At 42.0% G+C, this 23919-nt stretch overlaps 1 protein-coding gene across 11 annotated transcripts in view; it reads left to right on the top strand.

Moving 5' to 3' along the window:
* Positions 1–23919, top strand: part of Ppfibp1 (PPFIB scaffold protein 1) — a 136676-nt gene that overhangs the window by 14620 nt on the left and 98137 nt on the right. The window contains exon 1 of one of the 11 annotated variants that reach the window (XM_029478955.2): positions 15139–15291. The exons of the other annotated variants lie outside the window; for them this stretch is intronic. The gene's annotated coding sequence lies outside the window, so the exon portion shown is untranslated. Of the gene's footprint in view, positions 1–15138; positions 15292–23919 lie in introns of those variants that run through there. 11 annotated transcript variants of the gene reach the window in all.

The following is a 23919-nucleotide window of genomic DNA, read 5'->3' as shown; positions in this document are numbered from 1 at the left end:
TTGCCCTCTATATGTTAACATACATATTTTTACCTAGTTTTCTTATCTAACTTTTTATTTCAATGACTTAATTTTTATTTTTTTTTATGTATAAATGTGTGTGGTTTTTAGGCACATGCAAACATGTAGTGTCTGAGGAGGGTAAAAAGGGAATGCTGGATCCCCTGGAACTGGAGTTGAGATGGTTGTGAGGTGCTGGGACCTGAGCTGTGCTCCTGCGAGAGCAACATGTGCTCTTGACTGCTGAGCCACGTTCTTCTTTTATTGTTTTCTTTTCTACCTCACATCTTCAAATCTTTTAAGTCAGTGTTACAGTGAACTCTTATTGCTCTGCAAGTCACCATTTAGTGTAATCATTGTTTAAAATTATATCTCAAAGGAGATGTTTGTTTCCTGTGGAGGACTGACCTCAAGTGCCTGTGTCCCCACTGTGTCCTGGGATAAAGAACCTTCATGCACACATATGGGATACAAAAGGGAAAGTTGGCAAGAGAAGATGAGGCTCTTACTGGGTCAAGGGTTGCACGATTGGTTTTGTTTCTGATTTCCCTTGCCTCTGGGTGGAAGGGAGCTTACTGAAGGCAGGAAGGCTTCCACTGATTCTGAATTGGCTAACTATGACCAGGAGTCCATTCAACAAACTGTGGCCTCGATTTGTATAGAGTTATCCCACAATCAATTTTTTATCTATGGGAAGGTAGCTGAAACAGGGGCTGTGACAGGTTTCCTCAATGCCTGGGCCCTTCCCCCTTCAGGCTCTGAGGTGTGGTCTTAACCGGGCCCTGGACCTGCACTCAGTTGCTCATCAGCTGTACCACCTCAAGCTTGAAGATGAGGTAACATTATGGAACCCTTGGCTGCTTTGGTAAGGCCTTTCACTGCGGCTTTTATAGCTGCTTCTTACCTCAATGTTATAAGGTTAAATACCATCTTCATCTCCATGAATTTGGGAGGAAACCACCACTCAATGGAAGTGTTGTTAAAACAGAGCTTCTGACTCCAGGGCTGATGGGCTCCACTTAGGAGCAGCCCTGTCACTGTAGTCAGGGTCCTGAATTCCTTGGTGGAACTAGTAGGTCGTGTGCAGCTTCCAATATCTTAGGTTTTGGAATCAGTTGTACCTTGGATAGAATCCTAGAGTGTTCTTGTTTTAGGATTACAGTTCTGTTCCTTACCCACCCTGAGCTCTGTCTTCTCATTAGTAGCATGAAATATCTTTGCTTTTTAGGATTGTTGGATTAAATTGAGATGCCTATCATAATACCTGGCTCATTTTCTGTAGGAGTTCAGCAGATTATGTCTTAGTTCTCAATTTAAAAAAAATGCAACTTTTCTATTTTGTTCAAAAGTTTTAGAATATCTGGTAAGTGAATTTTTCTTTTTTTTCTTTTCTTTTCTTTTTTTTTTTTCAAATATTGAATTTAGATGTGAGAAAATTTCCCTGTTAAGTACTTTTTTTCCTTTCTATTGTGGATAAGTTACCTGCTCCCCACAGGTCTTTCTGCTTTGTCGAGTTCATCATGAACTTAGGACTGTGCTCATAGTCAAGGCAAAGTGTGTTTTGTCTGTTTATTCATGTGAAACACAGCTCTTGCGAAGGGTGATAACTCAGTCATTCCTTTGCACATAGCTAAGATTTTTGGCATCCTTTAAAGAGTTGTTACTTGTCCATGCTTTATTAACAGAATCATGAGAAAAGAATATCAAGCTTAAGTTATCATGCTGTGTAGAAGTCAGGTTTGGCTGGTGCTGGTGCTAAGCCCTTATGACCTAAGAGAACAGCACTAATAGGAAGTCTCTGCATGAAGAATTCCACATGAAGTTATCTTGTCATTTAAATTCTATTGTGTGTATGTTCAGGCTTTGCATGCTAATGAATTAAGCCAAATAGTTGAGGCTTTCAGAATTCTAAGCCAATATTTATTCTGCAGAGTTAAAGAAAGACATTCATTGGGAATCACCTTTATGCTCTATTTATTTAATTTTAGTCCCTGGAGCCATGATTGTGTTTAATTTAAAATTTTTTTTATTATTATTTTATGTGTATGGGTGTTTTGCCAGCATACATGTCTGTGTATCACATGTATCCTGATGTCCAAAAAGGCCAGAAGAGGGCATTGGATCTTGTGAAACATAGTTATTGACAGTTGTGAGCTGCTATGTGTGTGCTGAGAGGTGAACCTGTGTCCTCTAAAAGAGTTATCTTCAGCCTTGTGGTTACACTTCAGCAGTGAATTAACTCAGTATTTGAATAGAAAGTGAGTTATAATTACAGGAAAGAGCTTCCAAGCTGGTGACTGACAGCCTTGGTTTGGATCTTGGAGCTTGGATCTAGGATCTATTGCGTGGTTTTCTCATCTTCTTTCCTGCATCTTGGTAGGAATGGAGAGAATATGGGAAATTTTCCTCATGTAATACATATAAATTCATAAATTAGAATTATAATATAATTTAGGGCATGTATATTCCTTAGGTAAGACATAGATACAGTAAGCATCAATGATTATGTAAATTGGTGTGCTTTCTGCATTCCCTTACATGTTTAATGCTCAGGGGTCATTGGCTAGATCTTGGGACTGCTGCAGACTGAGGCTTGAACATTGTAAAATGCTGTGCTATTGGCCAGTTGGAACTGTTTCACTAAAATTCCAGTCTTGCAGTATGACTGGAAGTTAGAATGGATATTTGGGGACGGAGGTAGAAGTGGAAGGAACAGTGAGGAAAGTTGACATTGATGAGGAGAGAAAGGAAGAATAGACTGATACTGATCTATTTATTGATGGCCCCAAAGGACTGGAGAGAGTGGTTCATGATCTTGAGATAGGAACCCAGCAGGCAGCTCTGTGCTAGTCACTTGAAGTCATGTTGGCTCCAGCCCTTTGAAACAAGGCAGGGGTGGTACATGCAGGAGTGGAGTGTGCCAGCTGTCTTGTGTTTTGTTGGCTGCTTGGCTGATGGAGTTAGTGGAGTGGTTAGCTTCCATTAGTGTTTGCCTTAGCTGAGTCTCTGTTGATGGCATGAAGATCCCCTTCTGATTTCCTGTGTCCCAGCATCTTTTATTGCAGAAACAGAATGCCAAGTTGGCATGAGTAAATCCTGCAAGGGCCTCAGATAACAGCAGATAGCACCCAATGACCAGGGACAGTCTTTTCTAAGAACAGTTACTATGACTAAGGAGTCTGTGAGCTGTTTAAAGTGTCGTGTCGACTTCCCTCCGCATATATGCATTTGACATGAAGTGCATTGGTGAGTGAAGCTCATTGTTGGTGAACTTGACCCTTCCAAACTCTGTCATCTGTACTTTGGAAGTTGTGGTTTGTTATCAACAGAAGATCTGGATTATTTAGAGTCAGAGGGGGCAGGCGGGGGATTGGCTCTGCCCCAGGATTATGTGCCATTAACAGGCCTTGTCTTTATGAAATACTGGTCTGTAGCATGAAGGTGGGAGGTAGAGAAGTAGGGGGGAGCCAGACTTTCAGGGGTTTTGTATACAAGTTTGAAAAAATACTTAGACATATTGGAACTGGACAGATTAAAAACTCTGTGTAAAAACTCTGAATCTTTGGAGGGAGGAAAGGGAAGGTGAAATGATGTAATTATAATCTCAAGAATGATGATGATGATAATTATTATTATAAGGAAAACTCCCACACCAAGATTCTGGCAGTCTGACCCCAATGTTGATAAGCTTTGTGGTCTTGGGCAAGTCATGCTGCCAGTTGTAGACTGAGTATGATAATTCCAGGCCAGCTTTCATAGGAGGGCTTTCAGGCTAAAAAATGAGATCAGATGTAAAAATGCTGACAAACATTAGACAGAATTGTACGGTCAGGCTAAGTTTTCATTTGAAGTATATTTTCTTCCCTTTAAACAACCTGACCACCCCAATCTTCCAGTAATAGGAAGTAGTCATTGCTTTCCCTCTGACTCCTGGTGCTGTGACAAGTTTCCTTTTGTACCATATCCTTAGCCTGTATGGATCCCAGCCAGCCTCTTAGGGCTTTCTGAAAGAGGATGCAGCTTACTGTGCAAGGCAGTATAGGAGCTCTCAAGTCCTGCTGCAGCCCCTCCCCTGTCTGGTCTCTCGGGGGAATAAAAAAATTACTACCATGTCATCAGTATCAGCCCCAAACCTTTGTTCTTGTTAGTAAAGATTTGGAATGCTGTTCCAAGTTCAGTGTATACTTAAGATAGAGAAGTTCTTGACAGGTAGCTTAGCAGGGTGAGTCTACTGGGGTGTGAGGGTGGGGTTGACAGTGCCAGTTTGGGCACCCTTTGTACGAGTGTCAGTTCATAGTGCCACGTGATGTTGTGATGCGCATATTATTAGTTTCGATAGGTCCTACTGTCCTGACTTGTGACCTTGCTGTACTCCTGTGCATCACTTAACTCCTGTGGTTGTTTACTAGCTTCGGTTGGTGTTCAGAAAGTGATCAGAGCTGACTGCTAATGATTTGTAGTTTTTAATCGAATGGCCACCTAACAAGTGTTTTTAAAATTTCAGCCTTCGTGAGACTTTTGAGGGAGCTTGTGGTGTCCTCAGCACAATTTAAAATAGCTCTCCAGACCTAGATTGCCTAGAAGCTCCAAAGTGGGTGTCAAGTGGAGTTATGCTGTGCGTCTGTTAGATTGTCTCAAGGAGTCTAACCTGTTGGAAAGGAATCAAACACAAGTATAGATGTGGCAAGACACTTTATCTGCCAGGTTGGGAAATTTGGACCCTGTAGCCAAATGAAGGGGGGATCATAACCTCCTTGTTAATTATTAAACAGCAGGCCTGTGGCTTCTTGGAAGTTCACATGATGCTTGGTGATACATATGCCTGATTGTGGTGTAGTGGGCCCTAGCTTCTGGATTTATGAAATGGCTGATTCCAAATTGAATAATTTTCCCCAAGTGTGAATTACTGCATGATCAGAATATTAATTCTCTAAATATATAAGTACAATAGTTTCTGAAACAATTTGTGTTGTACTTACAGAGCTGGTGGATCATCATCACAAAAGGCGAACAAGCAGGCAAGGCACACAAAATATCAACCCAGAACTTTGTGGCCAAACATTTCCAGGGTTAATGTGTAAAAAGCTTCTTTCTTTCTTTCTTTCTTTCTTTCTTTCTTTCTTTCTTTCTTTCTTTCTTTCTATCTATCTATCTATCTATCTATCTATCTATCCATCTATCCATCTATCCATCCATCAAGGTGCATTGGAGGCTGGAGGACAAATGGAAGGGATTGTATCTCTTATTGATATTCTAAATCCATGCTAGGATATTTTAGTCATGGCTAAGGTTTGGGATTTATGAGTTTGTTTTGGTTGTTTCTTTTGTCACTGTAACAAACCCTGACAGAAACAATTTAAGGGAGAAGAGGTTGCTGTGGATTACAGTTTCAGAGGGTTCAGTCCTTCATGGCACAGGGGCTTTGTGGTGCAAGTGTGGTCAAGCTCCTCACATGGTGGCTAGACCAGGAAGAAAAGAGCTAGGTGGAGTCAGAAGCAGCCTTCTAAGCCTTCCTCCTAGTGGGCTACATCCCCAGAGTTCTACAGTGTCCCCTAAACAGTCAGACCAGCAGGGGACCAAGTCTTGAAAGCACAAACCTGCAAGGGACATACCAGATTCAAACTAGAACAGAGTTCTCTTGCCAGAAGATAAAGTTAGTCTGCTGTGGTTAAAAAGGAGTTAGTCAGTTCCTGGCATTTCCCAAAACCAGTTGTGTTCAGCAAATTTCTGAAACTGTCAGTCATGGTTTGTGGTGTGAGTGAACAAAGCCAAAGTCATACATAGATAATCATGCACAAGCTCTTTCCTGAGCCCAGAGTGAGTCTATCTGCAGAAGTGAACACACATATGCTTTTCTGTCTTCTGGGAAGTGAAGGGGTTATAGGTTCTATTCATCTAATGTATCAATAGGTTAGGTGTCCTGTAGGTCTAGAGATGGGGAAGCTTGGTGATTTGTCCTTGGCACACAGCCAAAGTGGTAGTATGTTATTGTGTGCTGGTGTGTTGATGTGTGTGTGTGTGTGTGTGTACATACTGGCTTCTGAGAAAGCCTCCCTCAATCTCTGGACAGCTTTGTCACCTTTTCTTTGACTTACACCATGAGGCTGGAGGAGCTCTGTAGTGCCAGGTGGAGGAAAATGTTACCAACCTGTTTCCATGATGTTTGTAGTGGAAAGATAAATAAATAGTTCACTGTTCTCTATTCAGAAACCGAGCAGATTCAAGTTGCCATAGTGACAGGTTTTGTACAAAAAAATACCCATTTTTAAACCTCTTAAAGGGATGTTGGCAGTTGGATTGTTGGGATATGAAATGACTGATCTGCCACCGTTTTACTGTGTTTGCTAGAAATAAGAGACAGATATAGAATTAGAAGTTCAAGTTTTCCTCAGATGAAAAGGAAAATTTGAGCAGTATGATTACTTGGTGGTAGAAAGACAGAAGATCCCTCTCTGATGGGTATGTGTGCTGTTCAAGAAGACTTGGATTCTTTTGTGTGAACCCTAGAGCCTTTGGAGTCTTATTTGGTCTTTTGAACATGCCTGTACATATGTGCCTACCCGCCTGCCTGAGGTAGACCACGACCTCTTGTCCAGCTCAGATGAGGAATCTCCAGCTGTGCCTTTTCATTGTGACTCATGTCTGCAGAGGATGAAAGAAGAGATTCCTGGCATGAATCATGGTGCTGTGCAGAGAGAGATGACTGGTGTTGGGAGAAAAACTTCTGAAAACCCAGAATTTTAAAAAAGTCTATCAAGAAGAGCTAGACCAGAAGGAATTTTCAGTGTTGCCTTCACACCTGAGAAGTCAATCAGGACAGGAAGGGGAAAAGGCCAAAGGAAAAACCTTCTCCATGGGACTGGCTGCACCTCAGGAACGAGGCAGGGCCAGTCGGGCTTGGAAACCACTGGAAACTCTCACTCACTCCACACAACACCACACCACCCTCTTACCCCACCTTGGCCTCATTCTCCTGCAGTCGGAAGGTTTGACACACTCTCTGGGGAGAATGCTCTTGGCTCTTTGAGGGTGGGACCTCAAAGTGTGGGAGAGAGCTGCCTTCTTTAAGCTGATATTGCATAATGTCTCTAGGAGGTAGGGTGTAATGGTTAAGGGCAAGCTGGCAGCCAGGCCGACTTAGGTACCTGGACCTCAGGAAAAGAGGTTAGCCTGAAAGAGTTAGCTGATTGTAACAAATAAACACTCATGGTTTTTATTTTTACACACTAAGAGGTGTAGTGGTTGAATCTGTAAAATGTACTTTCCTATCCTCCCAGACCCCAATGTTTAGACTTTGAGCCAGAGTTCAGCATTGCCAAGTACTGAGACTTTAAGGGCCCAACATGGGGGCTGGTTAGTAACCTTAGGCTTTGGGTAGTGGTTAAATCAGGGGCAGGTCCTTATAAAGGGTGTTGGGTCGTCATGAATATTGACCTGTTAGAGGAACCTGGAGGGTCCTATATTTAACTTCTGATCTTTGAAAAAAAAATCACTCCAACCAGGGTTTCTGCACACTCAAACATGTTAGCCAAACATTTCCAGGGTTAATGGATGGTTGTTTTTTGATTGTTTGTTTTAAGATTTTTTTACATTTACTTTTTATGTGCTTTGATATTTTGACTGCATGTATGTCTGTGTGAGGATGCCAGATTTCCTAGAGCTGGGGTAATAGACGTTTGTAAGCTGCCATGTGGGTGTTGGGAATTGAACCTGGGTCATTTGGACGAGTGGCCGCCGAGGCATCTTCCCAGCCCAACAGCGAGCATTCTTGAAGGCTGAGTTGTCTCTCCCGTCCCTAGATTGGTTTGTCCCATTTTCAAAAGAGAAACAGACACACAGACTACCAACCTAATCTTGGGACAAGGTCATAAAGCTAGCACCAAATGTAAATTCTGTACCATGATAGACAGGCTTATTTATATGCAGGACAGACTTGGTTTGGGTTCCAGAAGTGTATGTCCTGGTGAGGGATCGCCACAGTTCCCTATGGACACATAATTTAGACTTATGTTGGGGTCAGGCAGGATACCCAAATGGGGGTTGGCACCTTAACTGATGGGAATGTTTGCTTCTACATCCTAGTAACCACACTGACAAAAATAGTCACACTTGCCCTACATTACAGACCACTCTTAGTCCCAGGTCTCCTACGCTGGCTTAGCATGAAGGAACTGGCTTTATTTATAATTTAGATCTTTCCACTTCCTAGAGCAATGAAGGAATTGCACAGATGTGCCTAGGAGAAGGCTCAGGAGCCTGACTGAAGAATGGCCAGGCCTAGAGTCTTTGTCTCTCAATTAATTTGAATAAAAGGGAAATTAACTGCCTTGCTTTTCTAGTCCTTGCCTGTGGTAGAGGCAGTGGTGGATTGAAGGTAGCTATGAACACAGTTGGGGATGATAAGAAGACAGTGGAAAGACTAGGCTGATCCTTCTGCTGGCCCTCAGTGGTGCTGTCTCTATTATTGCTCACCGGGTACCACAGCACTCACCTGCACTCTGGTGAAGTTGCCTGGTGTCAGGCTCTGACTCTCCCATAGCCTTTCCTGGTTTGCTGGCTGACATCCGTCTAGAGCCTAAAGGACACTGGCTGCTGGGCTGGATAACCTGTGACTTCATGAGTGCCCTGTTCAGAGTTCCCTGGTTGGAATTACTATGTTCTTTGACAAATGTCAGAAAAGTCACTAGAACTGGAAGAGTTCTTCAGCAACCCTGTGTTCTGTGACAACCTTCCAGGAGTGATGGATTTCCTATGAACTAAGGACCTAGGAGTTACAGAGAGAGTAATTCTTGTCTGCAGATTTTAACCTTCAGTGACAGGAACAGGCCACTAAGAAAGGGCCCTGATGACAGGAAGCCTTATTCTCAGAGACTCAGCACCCATAACAAGGGCACCACTCACACCATCTGAATTTGGCCCTCTCAGCAATTCTCCATACATTTTAGTACATTTTCTGGTGACACTTTGTGAACAGGCATGTGGATGGGGTGGGGGAATGATCTTTGGCTAACAATGAAGTGATTTTCTCCCTCCCTCCCTCCTTCTTTTTTCTTCCTTACTTTCCTGCCCCTCTAGGTCTTCCAAATTGAAATACTAAATGCTTTAAGAATTACTCGTTATTTAAAGCCTGTTTAAAGAGGCAGTAGATCAGCAACTCTTGCTAAGTATTTTAGATAAAGCATACTGTCTCACAGAACTGAGAGGGCAGGAAAATGCATCTTGCAGGAGTGCCTGTGTTTCCACACAATTTCATTTAGGAACAAGTACTGTTTAACATCATCCATATATGGTTTGCCCAGGTGCATAGATATAAGGAGAATGGCCTCAAACTGGCTGTCCTGCTAAGATTCTTGTCCTAGTGAAATTGTTCATTCCATATAGTGCAATTTGCTTTCGGAAGTTTTGTACATTTTTGTAGTAGAAAGATTTGCTTACAGAGGTAATTTGGAACTCAGTAGCACTCACCATAAAACTCGTAGCATTTTATCAGTGATTGGCTGGAATCTATAGTTGAAATGTATTTGAGACAACTGCTGATAGTCAAAATCCAGGAAACAGCCTGGAACAGCTCCATAGTGTGAATCCATACTTTAAAAAATATCTAAAATGGGGATGACTTGGTTTGCTTACCCTCATGAGGTTTGTCGTTCAGCACAAGCCAAATGTTCAGTGTCACTGCTAGTGGGAAGTTATCCTAGCTGGGGTTAGCAGGTTAATGCAAGTTAGTGTCTGAGTGGGTAGTTAATGGCCCTTTGTGCTCCTGTCTGGGGATTCTGCATCTGGAGTCTTTGTCCTTCTTTCTGTTTAAAGAGGAACGTTGCCCTTGGTGAGTTTCCATGGCATGAGGTTGACCAGAGGCTTGCAAGTTGTGCTCCTGTAGGTATGGTTTGCAGAGCCATAGCACGTGGAGGTCAAGGGGAAGGAAGCAGGGCTGTTGGTATCAAGCACATGTCTGTGTGCCAAGCAGAAGGGGCAGGCTGATCATGTGTTCTCCTGCAAGGCTGCTGTGTGGAGCATGTCTTTGGCACTGTTACTATCAACACTCAGGAGGAAGACATGTGAGGGCCACGAGTTCAGAGCCAGTCTGTAGAGCAGGGCCTATCTAAACCAAACCAAACCCACCAACCAACCATTCTGGAAAATATTTGGGTCTTGATCCTATCCTCTGGCTCTGGTCTCCTTCAGCAATGAGGTTCTATGATTTTGTAACTATTCCTGCTCCACTATCCTTTCCGAACATCATTTGAATCAGGAAGCGTGGCCCAGAGGCTCGTATTCATGCTCCATGTGTCATAGAAAGGCTGAGGACCGATGAAGAGGCTCTGGAAATTTTTCTGAAGGTGGTTTCTCATATTCCTGCCAGCACTATGGAGTCTTTATTTGCTTTGATTTTACTTGAGTAGATTAAATAGCAGTGATTATTATATGCAAAAAGTATTGCTACTTTTTTTTTTTTAAATGTGAAAGCTGAGCCTTGCTTGGCAGATACCGTGCTTTTTTTTTTTTGGTGTGTGGAGGAAATCATAAATCAGGATTGAAGGTAAAAGTTATTTTGACTCAACTCTTTCCCCTTTCTCTGCAGAGGAACAATTGTTTGGCTCTGGAACAGCTCGGATTGGTGACCCAGAATTAAACTCTGTTAGTGAGCTTGAATTTCTAAGAACTCAAGTGTTTTAAGAAGTAATTTTGGGGAGCAAGAGCCCCTGCTTTATGCTTGTTTGCCTGATTAGATACCAAGCATATTTTTGTTTTAAGGCCTTTCTTTACATACAATAGTAGCTCCCATTTTATATTAAGTGCTGTATTTTATGTGTATGTAATGTATGGTTACATTCACGTACGTAGGAAAAGCAATTAGCTGTTAGTGTTAAACTTATAATATTTCAGACTTAATTGTGAAGCTTAAGTTGAATTATGAATAATTAATACAGGATACTTTGGAATTAGCAACTTGCTTAGTGACTAAAGCTGCTTCCTGAAGACATCTGTTGATAATGGAGTGAACTATTTTCTTGGCATAATATGCTGGTTTTGAGTAATCTTTTTATGGTTGATAGGCCAATTTTAAAATCTGGAAAAACAAGAGCTTTACTGCAGGCTTTTAATTTCTCACAGTTTAACTTTAAATTAATTTCTGACATACATGTAAATGGTTATAAGTATTTCCTTTAGCCACGAAGCGTAAGATCAGCAGCATCCATATCTATGTGTCAATAAATATTTTACAAAACAAGAACTGCCCAACCTGGATCTTTGAGCACTGTTTCTGTTCTCTGCCAGTGATAATATTTGCTTTCATAGAATGGAAAATTGGCTTTTCAGTATCTCCAGACAGCCACTGTCACAGCAATGACCAGAAAGGGACAAAAGACAAATTCCAGCTGTGTAGATTTTGTCGTAGAGCCTTGCTAGGAGGTTAGGTTATAGGAATTGGGAATTCCAGATGGCATTTTAGTCTCACATTTATTGTTTCTTGTTCTACAGTGTATTGTTCTTCCTTACTGAGGGCAGGAAATCCAGTATAGCTCTGACTTCTAATCCTTGACTAGGAATGGGAGAATGTGTTGGAAGGACTGACAGAATGACCTAAGGAACCACCTCACTGTTAGGCTTTAGTTTCCAAACAAGACTTTTTAAAAAGGTTTGGAACTAATACATTGGCTAGGGTATATGCATTTGGAGGGTGAGGGAGGCTGGAATCTTAACTCAGTGAAGACCTTTTATCCCACCAGCCCATGTCCTTGAATAGGGCTTACTCTATGCCTCAGTGGCTTGGATTTTACTTCTTTTTTTTTTTTTTTTTTTCTCAAAACAGGGTTTCTCTGTGTAGCCCTGGCTGTCCTGGAACTCTGTAGACCAGGCTGGTCTCGAACTCAGAAATCTGCCTGCCTCTGCCTCCCGAGTGCCGGGATTAAAGGCGTGCGCCACCACTCCCGGCTGGATTTTACTTTTATAGTTTCAGAATCTGAAATTTTGTTGAGTCCTCTCACGTGAACATACATCTCTTTGTTTTATTTATTTATTTATTCATTTATTTATTAAGACAAGGTTTCTCTGTGTAGCTCTGACTTGCTCTGTAGACAGACTGACTCAAACTCAGAGATCTGCCTGAATTTACCTTCCAAATGCTGATATTAAAAGCATGCACCACTGTACTGGGCATTTGATTTATTTTTAAATTAATGAATGATAAACCTTTCTCCCATTGCTCGTCCCCCCCTTTTTTTTTTTTTTGTATTGAATAGAAAATTTTGGGAGTAACACCGTGATAATAGTATTTACTTTTAAACAAGAAAAAGGATTAACCTGAAAAGTTAAGTCAGTTTAACAGAGACACAGGACTGTCAGATGATGTTTATTATCACAGATGTTTACTAGGCATTTCTATGGCTTTAAAACTCTGTCTTTCTCCAGGTGGTGATGGTGCATGCCATCCAGCACTTGGGAGGCAGAGGCAGGTGAATCTCTATGAGTGTGAGGACAACCTGGTCTACAGAGTTCCAGAACAGCCAGCACTGAACAGAGAAGCCCTGTATCTAAATACAAAACAAACAAACAAAAACCTTCTGCCTTTTGTACATGGGTGTCTATGTCAGTGCTATTTTTACCTTTCAGGCTGATTGGGAAGTGTCCAGTCTTGCAGGCATGGTACATTCTATCTATTTAAGTGCTAACCACTTTCCTGGGGGTTTTATACTAGAAATGAGTGATTCAGTTTTATTAGGGACAAACATACAATTATTGTGACATGAGCTGCCTTCTGTGATTCCATTTGCCTAGGAGAATTCCCACTGTCTGAGAGTTCTAAATGGAGCCTTTAATTGGGTGTGTTTGAGTGTAAGCTGGCTGAATTGTTTGCACCGCATCATTTATAAATGCTTTGTTAGCATGTGGCTGCATGCTGATTCTCTCTCACACCTTTTGCTTTTCCTCAGATCTGTGCTTTTCTGAAAGTATTTGGTTCTTAGAAAATGCAATTTTTAGATAAGCAAGGCTACATGCACTTAGATCATATAATTAAAAATGGAAAGAGCTACTCTCTTCATCTGCCTGTTTCCCAGGAGGACAGCAGTACAGGAAAGTGAGGTTATATATGATCGTGTCTTAATGTGTGTATGTGTGTGTGTGTGTGTGTGTGTGTGTACATGTGTGTGTAATGCCACATACCTGTATTCAATATAGGTGGAGGAATACCATACTCATAAGGAGGTATAGGCTGGCGAAAATAGTTTTACTTTGTCAGTTCTCTCTCCCTACTACCCCCACCCAAACATGCTGCTTCTATTGTGTAAGCTATGAATTGTGTGCATTTTCCTCCTGCAGTGCATAAGTGAGCCAGTGCAAGGCATACCATGCGGTTAGTTTGGTCTCATTTATTTAACCTGAATTTGGTCTACAGCCTAAAAATGGGTTAATAGTGACTATTTATTAATTTGCTGGCTTGCCATCATGAATACCCAAAGCTTCTGGTATTCTACCATCATTGAGACATACCCTAGTTTGCATGCGTGCATGCATGTGTGTGTGTATGCGAACACTTATGTATGTGAGGCTGTAGGTTGATATTGGATGCCTTCCTCAGTCACTCTTTACCTTGTTTTATTGACTCGGCGCTTTTCACTGAACCTGGCACTCATCATTTTGGCTAGACTAGCTGACTAGCAAGCCTCAGGGTTCCTCTTTTCTCCCTTTCTGGTGCTGAGGTTAAAGGTCCTGGATTTTGATATAGGTGTGGGAGATCTGAACTCTGGTCCTTATTGCTGACACAGTAAACACTTTGAACCATCTCTTCAGCTCTATTCATGATTTTAAAGTGTTACCAAATATATTTAAAAACCTTATCAATGGCAAATTGATGATAATATAATAGCTTAATTTCTTTGTTTTTTTTTTATTTATTATTTTCCTCAATTACATTTCCAGTGCTATCCCAAAACTTCCCCATACCCCCCCCCCCACTTCCCTACCCACCCATTCCCATTCTTTTGGCCCTGGCATTCCCCTGTATTGGGGCATATAAAGTTTGCAAGTCCAATGGGCCTCTCTTTCCAGTGATGGCCGACTAGGCTATCTTTCGATACATATGCAGCTAGAGACAAGAGTTCTGGGGTACTGGTTAGTTCATATTGTTGTTCCAACTATAGGGTTGCAGATCCCTTTAGCTCCTTGAGTACTTTCCCTAGCTCCTCCATTGGGGGCCCTGTGATCCATCCAATAGCTGACTGTGAGCACCCACTTCTGTGTTTGCTAGGCCCCAGCATAGTCTCACAAGAGACAGCTATATCTGGGACCTTTCAGCAAAATCTTGCTAGTGTATGCAATGGTGTCAGCGTTTGGAAGCTGATTATGGGATGGATCCCTGGATATGGCAGTCTCTAGATGGTCCATCCTTTCATCACAGCTCCAAACTTTGTAACTCCTTCCATGGGTGTTTTGTTCCCAATTCTAAGAAGGGGCACAGTGTCCACACTTTGGTCTTCATTCTTCTTGAGTTTCATTTAATTTCTTTGTTAAGCAAGCAAGCAAGCAAGCAAGCAAGCAAGCAAACCCTTTAGCTAAGATTTCCCCGTGTTTCCTGAAGCCTGAGAGGTGTGATGGCCTAGGAGAGAAAGAAGCTAACTGAGTACCACAGTACCAGACCCCTCTGCAGTTTTACAATCGGATCATAGAGATAGATACCTATGGTATTAGAAGTCCTAATTATAGTTATGCCTCATGGCGTAATTATAGGCTTCACCTTCCAGACATGAAAATTAAATAGTGAAGTTTCTGTACACATACGTAGCATCAATGTGAACAAACCCTGCTATTTCCCAACATGAAAAATATGTGTAAGTGGGCTAAGTTGACATTCTCTAGCAAGGGCACACAAACCAGGAGCTGGTAGCATGGTGTATTTCTCCTCCTCAAGACCCCAAACACTGTAATTGTCATTTATGCCAGTCAGTCACATGCTGATGGCCAAGGCTTCCTGTGCTGACAAAACAGACCGCTTGTACTGTGCTCTTACGCCATGCAGGGATGTGCCCAGAGACTTCACATGAGAATGTTTCACAAATTGACATTTAACTTTGTCCTCCTGTATATTACATTTCCATCAGAACCAAGTTTTTTTCCTCTTTATTTTCAGATGGCAGTCAAAACTCTTTTATTTTAGAGTTAGATAATTCCCAGACACAGCTGCAGCTTTGACCTGTCATTCCAGTGCTCAGGAAGAGGTAGAAGTATCCTTCCTGAGCCTCAGCCACAGGAGGCCCTGCCGCAGAGAGCCAAGTTGAAATAAATAGATAAGTAAGTAAATAAATAAATGAGAAAAACGTGTTTGTCTAGCTTATGAGGGACTTGCTGGAACCCTGAAAGAGGGTTTTCCCTGGAACGGTATAATAAACTGTGCTTTTGGGAATTCTATTAATTTTTGTTGGGAATTCTGTTAATTTTGTTGTTGCTATTCTTGTTTTTGTTGTTTGTTTGTTTTAGCTTCTTTTGAGACAAGGTCTTTCAGTGATACATTCATAGCTGGCCTGGAACTCCCGACCGTCCTCTTGCTTCAGCCTCCCCAGTTCTAGGAGTGCAGACATAAACCACTATGTCCTGAAGGGACTTGTATTTTCCTGAGGTAACCTTGCTGAGCACAGACAGAAGAGAGAAAGAAGAGCCCAGAGGGCTGTGATTTGGATCTCATACATGCGGCTAGTGCCCAGCCTGTGCAGTGGTTCCTTAAAGAAGGCCTGACTGTCATGCTTTTGTGACAGATGCCACTTTGTATGGTTTGCCTGGGATTTCCCTGTCACAAATGGCCAGTTAAGGTGGCTTAGCCTTCTATTTTAAGTTGAGTAAATTGGGGTTGGTAACTTGAAAGGGCAGAACTGGGATCTAAATCTCGCCTGGATGATCCTCCAGATCCTGCCCATAGGGCTCACTGTCCTCCTCTGTGTCTGAACCACATCACTGTCCTGGGCACCTTCCTTTCAAACAGTAAATGTGTTAACCTGTCTGGGTTAATTGATTACTTACTTACTCATTTACTGGGTAACCTTTACAAGGGCCAGCGCTGGGAAGAGAGAATCACTGCTGATTTTGGTGCATTCAGGAGGAAGGGTTCCCTTTGCTCCTTAACTTCCAGTTTCAAGGCCTGTGAATTAAACAGAAAAAAATAACAGATTTCTCTAATCTTCCCTCATCTCTGGCTCTTAAAAATCTTTATTCCTCCTCTTTAAAAATGGTTCCTGAGTCTGAGGGGTAAGGGGTATGATATAGAGGTCACGTCTGTGGCTGAGTGCTCTAATTTGTTGTGAATTTCTATGCTAAGCATCCTTCAGTGCAGAGAGAAACTTGCCTGATGAGGTCTGAAAGAAATACTAACATATGGACAAAGAGATACAGCTTTGGAGGTAGTTTGATATTGTCTGTTTAGCAAAATAATAACAATACACTTGCCCTTACCTCTAGGACTAAGAGCTCCCTAACCATGACTTTTTTTTTTCTTTTTTGGGGACGGCTTGACAGTAGTAGGGATGCATTTCTTCCTTAAGTTCAACAGGAAAGCAAGCAGTTGGTTACACCATAATATTCACTCTACTATCACACCCATGGACATATCTTTCCATGCTGGTTATTATTCTAGTTTACACGGTTCGCAGCTGGACAAGACTGGTTTTGCCCACCCTGACCCTTCTAGCAGCCTGCATAGGACCTTCTGTAACTAGCCAGCAGGGAGTAACTTTCTAGTTAATCAAAAAGCAGCGGCATTATCCTGTATTATTTGGTGAGTCTTTGGAATGTCCGTGACCAACTGGAGGGGAGGTAGCCCATGCCTGGGGGCCTTTGACAACCTAAGAATTCTAGTAGGAACATTACTTGTTGTGTAGGGTAGCTGCAATTAAACTCTCAGAATGTGTGCGTGTTAGTGTATGTGTGTGTGCGTGCATGCGTGTGTGTGTGTGTGTGTGTGTGTGTGTTTTATGAAATACTAGATTTTCATTCCATGCAGCTTTCCCTAACATCCTTAGTATTTGTTTTTCCACTCATCTACTGCCTGCTCTGCCCTATCTTCCCATCCTTCTTCCCACGTAAACCGTCCCCATTATTTCCCCTTTCCTTTTTATATTACCTATGTTATACTCTTTCCCCCCACTTTAAGATCTCTCTTCCCTTCACATCAGTGGTCCATTACAGTGTCCTTGATTCAACAAGTATCCAACTCAAACACGCAGACTTGAGAAGTCAGCAGTAAGTAAGAGGCGTAAGTGGGTAAGGACGTCCAATGTCTGTCTTTCTGCGTCTGAGATACCTCACTTTTCAGCTCCGCCCACTTACTGCATGGTTTACTTTTCCTCACAGTGGAATAAAATTCCGTCCCGTATAGGTTCCACATCTTCATTATCCATTCATCAGTAGATGAGCCTCTAGGCCACTTCCATGTCCTGGATGTTGTGTCTAGAGCCGCCATGAACAGGAATGAGCAGGTATCTCTGTATTAGGATGTAGGGTGCTCTGGGTCAGTGCCCAGGGGTGGTAGGGTAGAGGAAGTGTGGTACTTACCTCCAGTGTAGCCTCACCAGCTTGCACTCCTCCTCTTGGCAATTCGTGGGGGTTCCTGTTCTCATATCCTTGCCAGCATTTGCTGTCTTGTTTTCTTGATCTTAACTGTTTCTACTGGGTTAGAGGAAGTCTCAAAGTAGTTTTAGATGTATATTTACTTCCCTGATGGCTAAGTTGGTGAGCGTTTAGTATTCCTCAGCTGTCTGTTTCTTCTTGTGAGTGTTCCCTGTTGTGTTCCATAGCTATTTCATTGTGTTGTTTTCTTGTGTTCAGCTTTTGGAGTTCTGCTCCCTTGTCCCCAATCCCTTTTCTGTTAGAATAAGCACAAGTTACCTATCAGTTTTGTTCTTCCCAGGCATAGAGTGTTCAGATACACACACATACCTGGAAGTTTTTGTGGGCTTATAAAAGTGCTGCCACCTAGTTACTTTAACAAGCTGTTTTCTGCGACTCCTAATGTATGAAAAAATGCCTTTCTGTAACATACCCAGCTCAGTTTTTAAGTGACCCCACTGTGCTCTGTTTGGCTAGACTCTGTTCTTTGATGTAAGTCATTCCTAGTTGTTCATTGAGTTGCTTGGTAAACAGTTCATTTTTGTGCATTCCTGTGAGTAGTGTTTGTAGGTCACAGCTTTCATGCATTTAAAATGTTGCCACATACTGCTGTACTGCCCTTGGGTAAAATATATTGATTTATGCTGTATCAATGGTTTCCTATTCTCTGGGAACTCTTAACAGGTAGTTGGTCTAAGGATAGGGTCAGGTATGTGAGGGTCAGGCATAATGAGGAGACTTGAGTATTACAACTGCCTTTTCAAAAACCTTTCAGATTCTGGACTCTGGGCATGCATTATCTCCTCGGCCATGAAACAAGGGCACAGTTACTTCTTGTTTTCCTGATCCTTTCCAAATGGGTGTTCTGGGAGGAAACTCTCGTTAAAATGCTTGGTCTCGTATGTCCTTCAGAGTTCAGAGTTCTTCAGATTTTTTGAATATTTGTGTAGATTTTTGGGCTGAGCATCACAATTGCTCAGACTTTTTCAGAGTATTTTGGTTTTGGGCTGGGCTGTTTAGTTTATACCACAGTTTTTAGTACTGGGGGAAAAAAGGCTCATGTTAACTTATTCTAAGACTGTTAAAGAGATTGCTTTAGTTTCATTAAAAACACAAACACAATTTGGGAGGTTTTTTTTTTTTTTAAAGTACATTTAAAAAATATAGTGTGCACACACTCTTGTGCATGGGTCATCATAGTGCATATGTGAAGAAGGGGTTGGTTCTCTCCTTCCTCCTTGTGAGTTCCTGGGGTTGAACCCAGATCGTTAACTTGGTGTTAAGCACCTTTACCCACTGAGCCTTCTTTAAAGGACCGAGCCTCAGTTTTAAAAAGTTTAATTTGAAGAGAAAACAACTGAGTCCATTATTGTTGAAAAAGCAAATATCAGATTCTGGAAGCTGGTAGAACTTTGGAGAAGTCTGTGTTTAGTTTACCATTTTGGGGCATGAGCTTTAAAGACATTAGTGGGCTTATGGGATATGTAGACCTCAGAGTTCGGCTTCTGGGATGAGCCAGTAATAAACGTTAGTTCCTTCTGATTCTAGCTGCATGTGATAGGTCTGGAATGTTGACTTGGTAAGCTTAGGTTTCAGCTGGAGGTGGTGTAGGTAGGCACCATTCTGCACATAAGAAGAACCAATATACTTTTTATGACTGAGAGTAAATCAGTAGCGTAGTTTAAGAACAGTCTTCTTAAGCATTCCCTTGGGGCTGGTAGGTGTGGCACCGTGGGGTGGTACATGTGCAGTGGGCAAAGCCAGGGGCCTAATCCCTGCATCAAAGCAGCAGAACAGAACACACCCATTTGTTTCATTTCACAAGTACAGTTCTGTGAACTTATTTCAGCACAGTTTGCCAAGCCTCATCTTGTTTCCCCCCCTTTTAAATAAGGTAGAAATAGGATGTAGTTGTTTTCGAGAAGTTGAATGTTAAGAGGTGAAGGTAAATGAAGGGAGACTGCATGGTCAGCTTTTCCCTGCTGTGCTGTTCTTCAGAGGCCTCCACTTTGTCTTCTGTGGAGCCTTTGATGTGTCTGTCATCCAGAAGTTTTGCACAGATATTATTTGCAACTTGCTGCCAGAAAGCCTCCAGGGGGAATCTTCCTGCTTTCCAGGTCCCTCCTTCCTGCTTATCTCTGCCCTCATGGAGTCTCCTGTTCTTTTTCCCAGGCCACCAGTTCTGTCAACCTTTCTAGGTATTGGCAATGGCCACTGTCCTCACCAAGGTCCCTGGACCCTTTAGTCTTGTTTGTGACCTCTGCTTCCAGACTGTGGGTACTGCTGGGCCAAGTGACGGAGCACTGTAGTCTCTTTGGCAGAGGGACAGACAGCAGTCTTTTGATTTTTTATCTGTTGACTTCCTACCCACTTTTTGAAGCTGTTATGATTTCTTCCCCGTCCTTTTTTAAGTCTCTTTCCACAATCTCCACTTACTCTCTAGGGATGATATCATTTCCTTTATTTATTGAAAAGATCCAGGCCAGGGGTCACATATTCAAATGCCACCAGGAGGCATTGAGATTACTTAAAAAAAAAAAAAATCTAAGAAATGAGACAAGAGGCAGGGACTGTAAGTGCAGTGTGTGTGTGTGTGTGTGTGTGTTGTGGTGTGTGTGTGTGTGGTTGACCTTTGCCCCATGGGAACTTGGCTTTAGTGTTGCTCCCTTCTCTGTTTTAACTGGAAAACTCAAATGTCTGTTTTTCTGTGTGAAATCTGATCATGTTGAAATCATCCTGGGTAGGCCACCAAACAGTCACTTTCCTTTGCCACCTCAGCATCTTTCTTTGTCACCCTTTCTTTGTCTTCGTGGTGTTCTGTGTTTTCCATCCTGTCTCAGGGGTTTAACCCTTTGTCCACAACTTTCTTTTCTCTACATAAAGACACTTATCTTACTCCTGAATGGTCTTGGTGCTCTCTGTACCTTTGCTGTTGGTTGGACAAGCATCTCACCTTGCTAGAATGGGAATGATTCTGTCTCCTCTTTCCCAGCCCCAGCTGCTTACCTGGGTCCTCAGGGCCTCATCCTTTCTCTTTCATGCCTAATTGGCTTTATAGGGCTTTTCATTCATTGCTTTCTTGATTGATTGAGGCAGTGTCTCAAGTAGCCATTTGTGCAGGATCTGTGCAGCTGAGGTTTCCTTTGAACTCCTGATCCTCTGTCTCTGACTCTGCAGTGCTGTGACTACAGGGGTTCACCACCCTACTCAGCTGTTGCCTTGTGTATTTTTTATAGACAAGATAACATACTTTGATCCAACAAACACCCATGACAAAGGAAATGTTCAATTATGGGATGGACTTTGTACTAAAATGCTCGTCTTTGAAAGCAAAGATTCTAACGCATTCGCACATGATAAATGCTCAATAAAAGTTGAATCTTACATGTAAAAAAAAAAAGATAACATACTTTGACTGTTCTTATCGTTTATATTTCCCCTCTTCATGCCACTCCCTACCTTTTCCTTATTCCCTTTATGTCCCCAGGATCTCCTCACTCCTTTAATTCTTTAGCTGTTACCTTCATGACTTGGTCTTGAGGTTCTGAGATTGTATTGACTTGAATTTTTGATTTTGAACATAAATTTACCATCTGGTTTTATTTGTCCACCCTGCTGCGTCCCAAATAATGTATCTCAAAGATTTTTTTTTTTTAATCGCTGTTTGCTGTACTTTTGCTGTTAGTACTCCTGACCCAGCTCCACCTTGTGGAAAGGGACTCACTTCATCTCCCTCACACTCTTCTCAATGGCTCCTGTTCAATTTCAGAGTGACATTTTTCCTTCTAAAACTTAGCTGCTGCTTTCCATATCTTCTTGGAAGGCTTTTACTTACAAATTAGCCAGAGGTATCTTCTCCTTGTCTTTCTCTGGTTCCTCATGTGTCCCTGTCACCTTGTGGAAAGCCCAGCTCTGGCCAGGCTACGCCTTGGCTTGGAAAACCTCAAAGACAGTGAGTTAGCAAAGCTTATTGGCTTGCTTGCCAGTGCTGTCAAGTATCAAGTATCTTCTCTCACTGTCCCTCCAGATACTCTCTGCTCCAGTGCATTGGAACCATGGATATTGCTGAACACTATCTTGGCCACACTATTCAGTTTTCTGTGGCTGATTTTCTTCTTGCTTCTCCCAGCCCTGTCTTAGATACCTTAGTACAGGGAAGTTTATATTGTTACACAGCTGTCTAACCCAGCAGATCTCAATCTGTGGGTCTCAACCCCTTTGAGGGTCATGATTCAGAGATCCTGCATATCAGGCATTCATATTATGATTTACAACAGTGGCAAAATTGCAGTTATGAAGTGGCAGTGAAGTAATGTTATGGTTGTGGGGGTCACCACAATCTGAGGAACTGTATGAGAGCATCGCAGTGGTAGGAAGGCTGAGAACCGATGGTCTGACTCAGTCTCCCTTCTTTGGTAGGCCTTGCCACTGCCTTTAGCTGTGAGCTGCTCTTCCATTTTGGCTTCCTCAGCTTTTCTCCCTCAGCTTTTCACCTGTGCGCGTCCAATGGCATCGGTCATTATATGTCATTAGTTTATTTTGTAGAACATTAATAAACCTCTTTTCTAAGTCTGTTCTTTAGAAAGATTCTGTGCTTTTTAAATTTTATACCAAGTAGGGTGTAATCAAATGGTAGGAATTGAATACAAGTTTTAACTGAAAATTCATGTTACTAATAATTAAAACATAAGACCATTGAATTTTTTTCTCTCCTTCCAACTCAGCAGATTAGAATTCATGAAATGTGTGTGTCTGTGTGTGTGTTTTGTTTTTTTTTATTTCCCTGAATGCCATACTTGGCACATGACAAGCACTTTGTCAAAGAAAAAAATTCTTTGTGTCTGACTTGAATGCTTCTTATATATTGAAGGTCAGCTCCACGATTGTATCATGTAAATAACATCATTGTGAAAAATATATTCACCTTCTTTATCATCTGTCTAGCCTAAACTTAACATGGAAACTGAATCAAGGCTGTAGTTAAGACTTCTGGCAACTTTTGCTAGTTTTTAATTTACCCTACTCTACAAGCATCTAACGGTTTGTTCTCTTCTAAAACGGAGAGAGAGAAAGAGAGAGAGAGAGAGAGAGAGAGAGAGAACATAGCATTTTCTTACAAAGATGGAGAAGGTGAGAAAAGCTTTGGTATTGGCCTTGGTTAACACACTGATAGGGGAGTTTACGGTTGTCCTTTATGATTTGCTTGGCCTCGGTGCTTTGTTATATAAGATGTATGTCTTAGTCTTATCTGTTTGCCACAGAGACTGATACACTTAGAATCTGAACTGTGTGAATCCCTGTGTGTACTGTGCCATACGGCTATGTATGTGTTCATTTGTGTATTGTGGTAGACTGTAGTCATTACATTCAGTTCAGGCAGAACTTTCAGAAAGTAACAGTGCTTAAATTCCCAAGCTGCTTAGGAGTTTTCAATTAGAATCTTTCTTGGGGGTGGGAGGACACTTTCCAGTATTATTTAAAACAAGTCCTTATTAACTACCCCAGAGATGATTATGCAGCAGCATGCTGATTTAAAACTACACGGGCTCTTTTGGATGTACTCAGGACAAATGTAAACACTTTGGGATCTTCAAGAAACTAGCAGGACTATAGGGAGTGCTATTTTAGCAGGGGAAGTGGGTTGACTGAGGACCTCAGATGTCACTGTTGGGTTACATATTCCTCTGGTATGTATGTATGTATGTATGTATGTATGTATGTAAGTATGTATGTGTCACTCTGTGTGCGTGTGCATGAATGTGTGTATGTGTATTTATTTGAGATAGGGTCTCTTTATGTAATTTTGGATGTCCTGGAACTCACTAGACCAGATGAGCCTTGAACTCACAGATCTGGCTGCTTCTGCCTTCCTCATGCTGGGATTAAAGGTGTGTGTTACCATGCCCGACTTTATTCTTCTGACTTTAAAGCTCAGTGATTGTACTATGGTGACATACAAGAACCTGTACACTGAGCCCTGTACAAGCCAGAGGGAAGAAACCATCTCTTTGTCTAGCTTTGGACCTAGAAATGCACTACAGCATTTGAATATCTGATTTTCCCCTCTCTTCAGTATAGTGGTTTTAAGTTTTATTTATTTTCAGTATATGGTTGCTTTTGCCTGCATGTATCTGCACAACTGTGTGCAGAAGAGGGCATTAGATCCCTGGATTGGCATTACTGGCAGTTGTAACTGCCATGAAGTTGCTGAGGGTTAAACCCAGGTCCTCTGGAAGAGCAGCCAGTGCTCTTAACTGCTGAGCCGTCTCTCCAGCTCCAGTGTCCTTGTTTTCTTGAAGCTAAGGACCATGTCTTTTTTGTAGT

Source organism: Mus caroli, unplaced genomic scaffold (genome assembly GCF_978045245.1).
Source record: "Mus caroli unplaced genomic scaffold, Mus_caroli_1 scaffold_7, whole genome shotgun sequence".
Taxonomy (NCBI): Eukaryota; Metazoa; Chordata; class Mammalia; order Rodentia; family Muridae; genus Mus; species Mus caroli.
The sequence above is the reverse complement of the archived record's forward strand: the minus strand, read 5'-3'. Positions and strand labels throughout refer to the sequence as shown.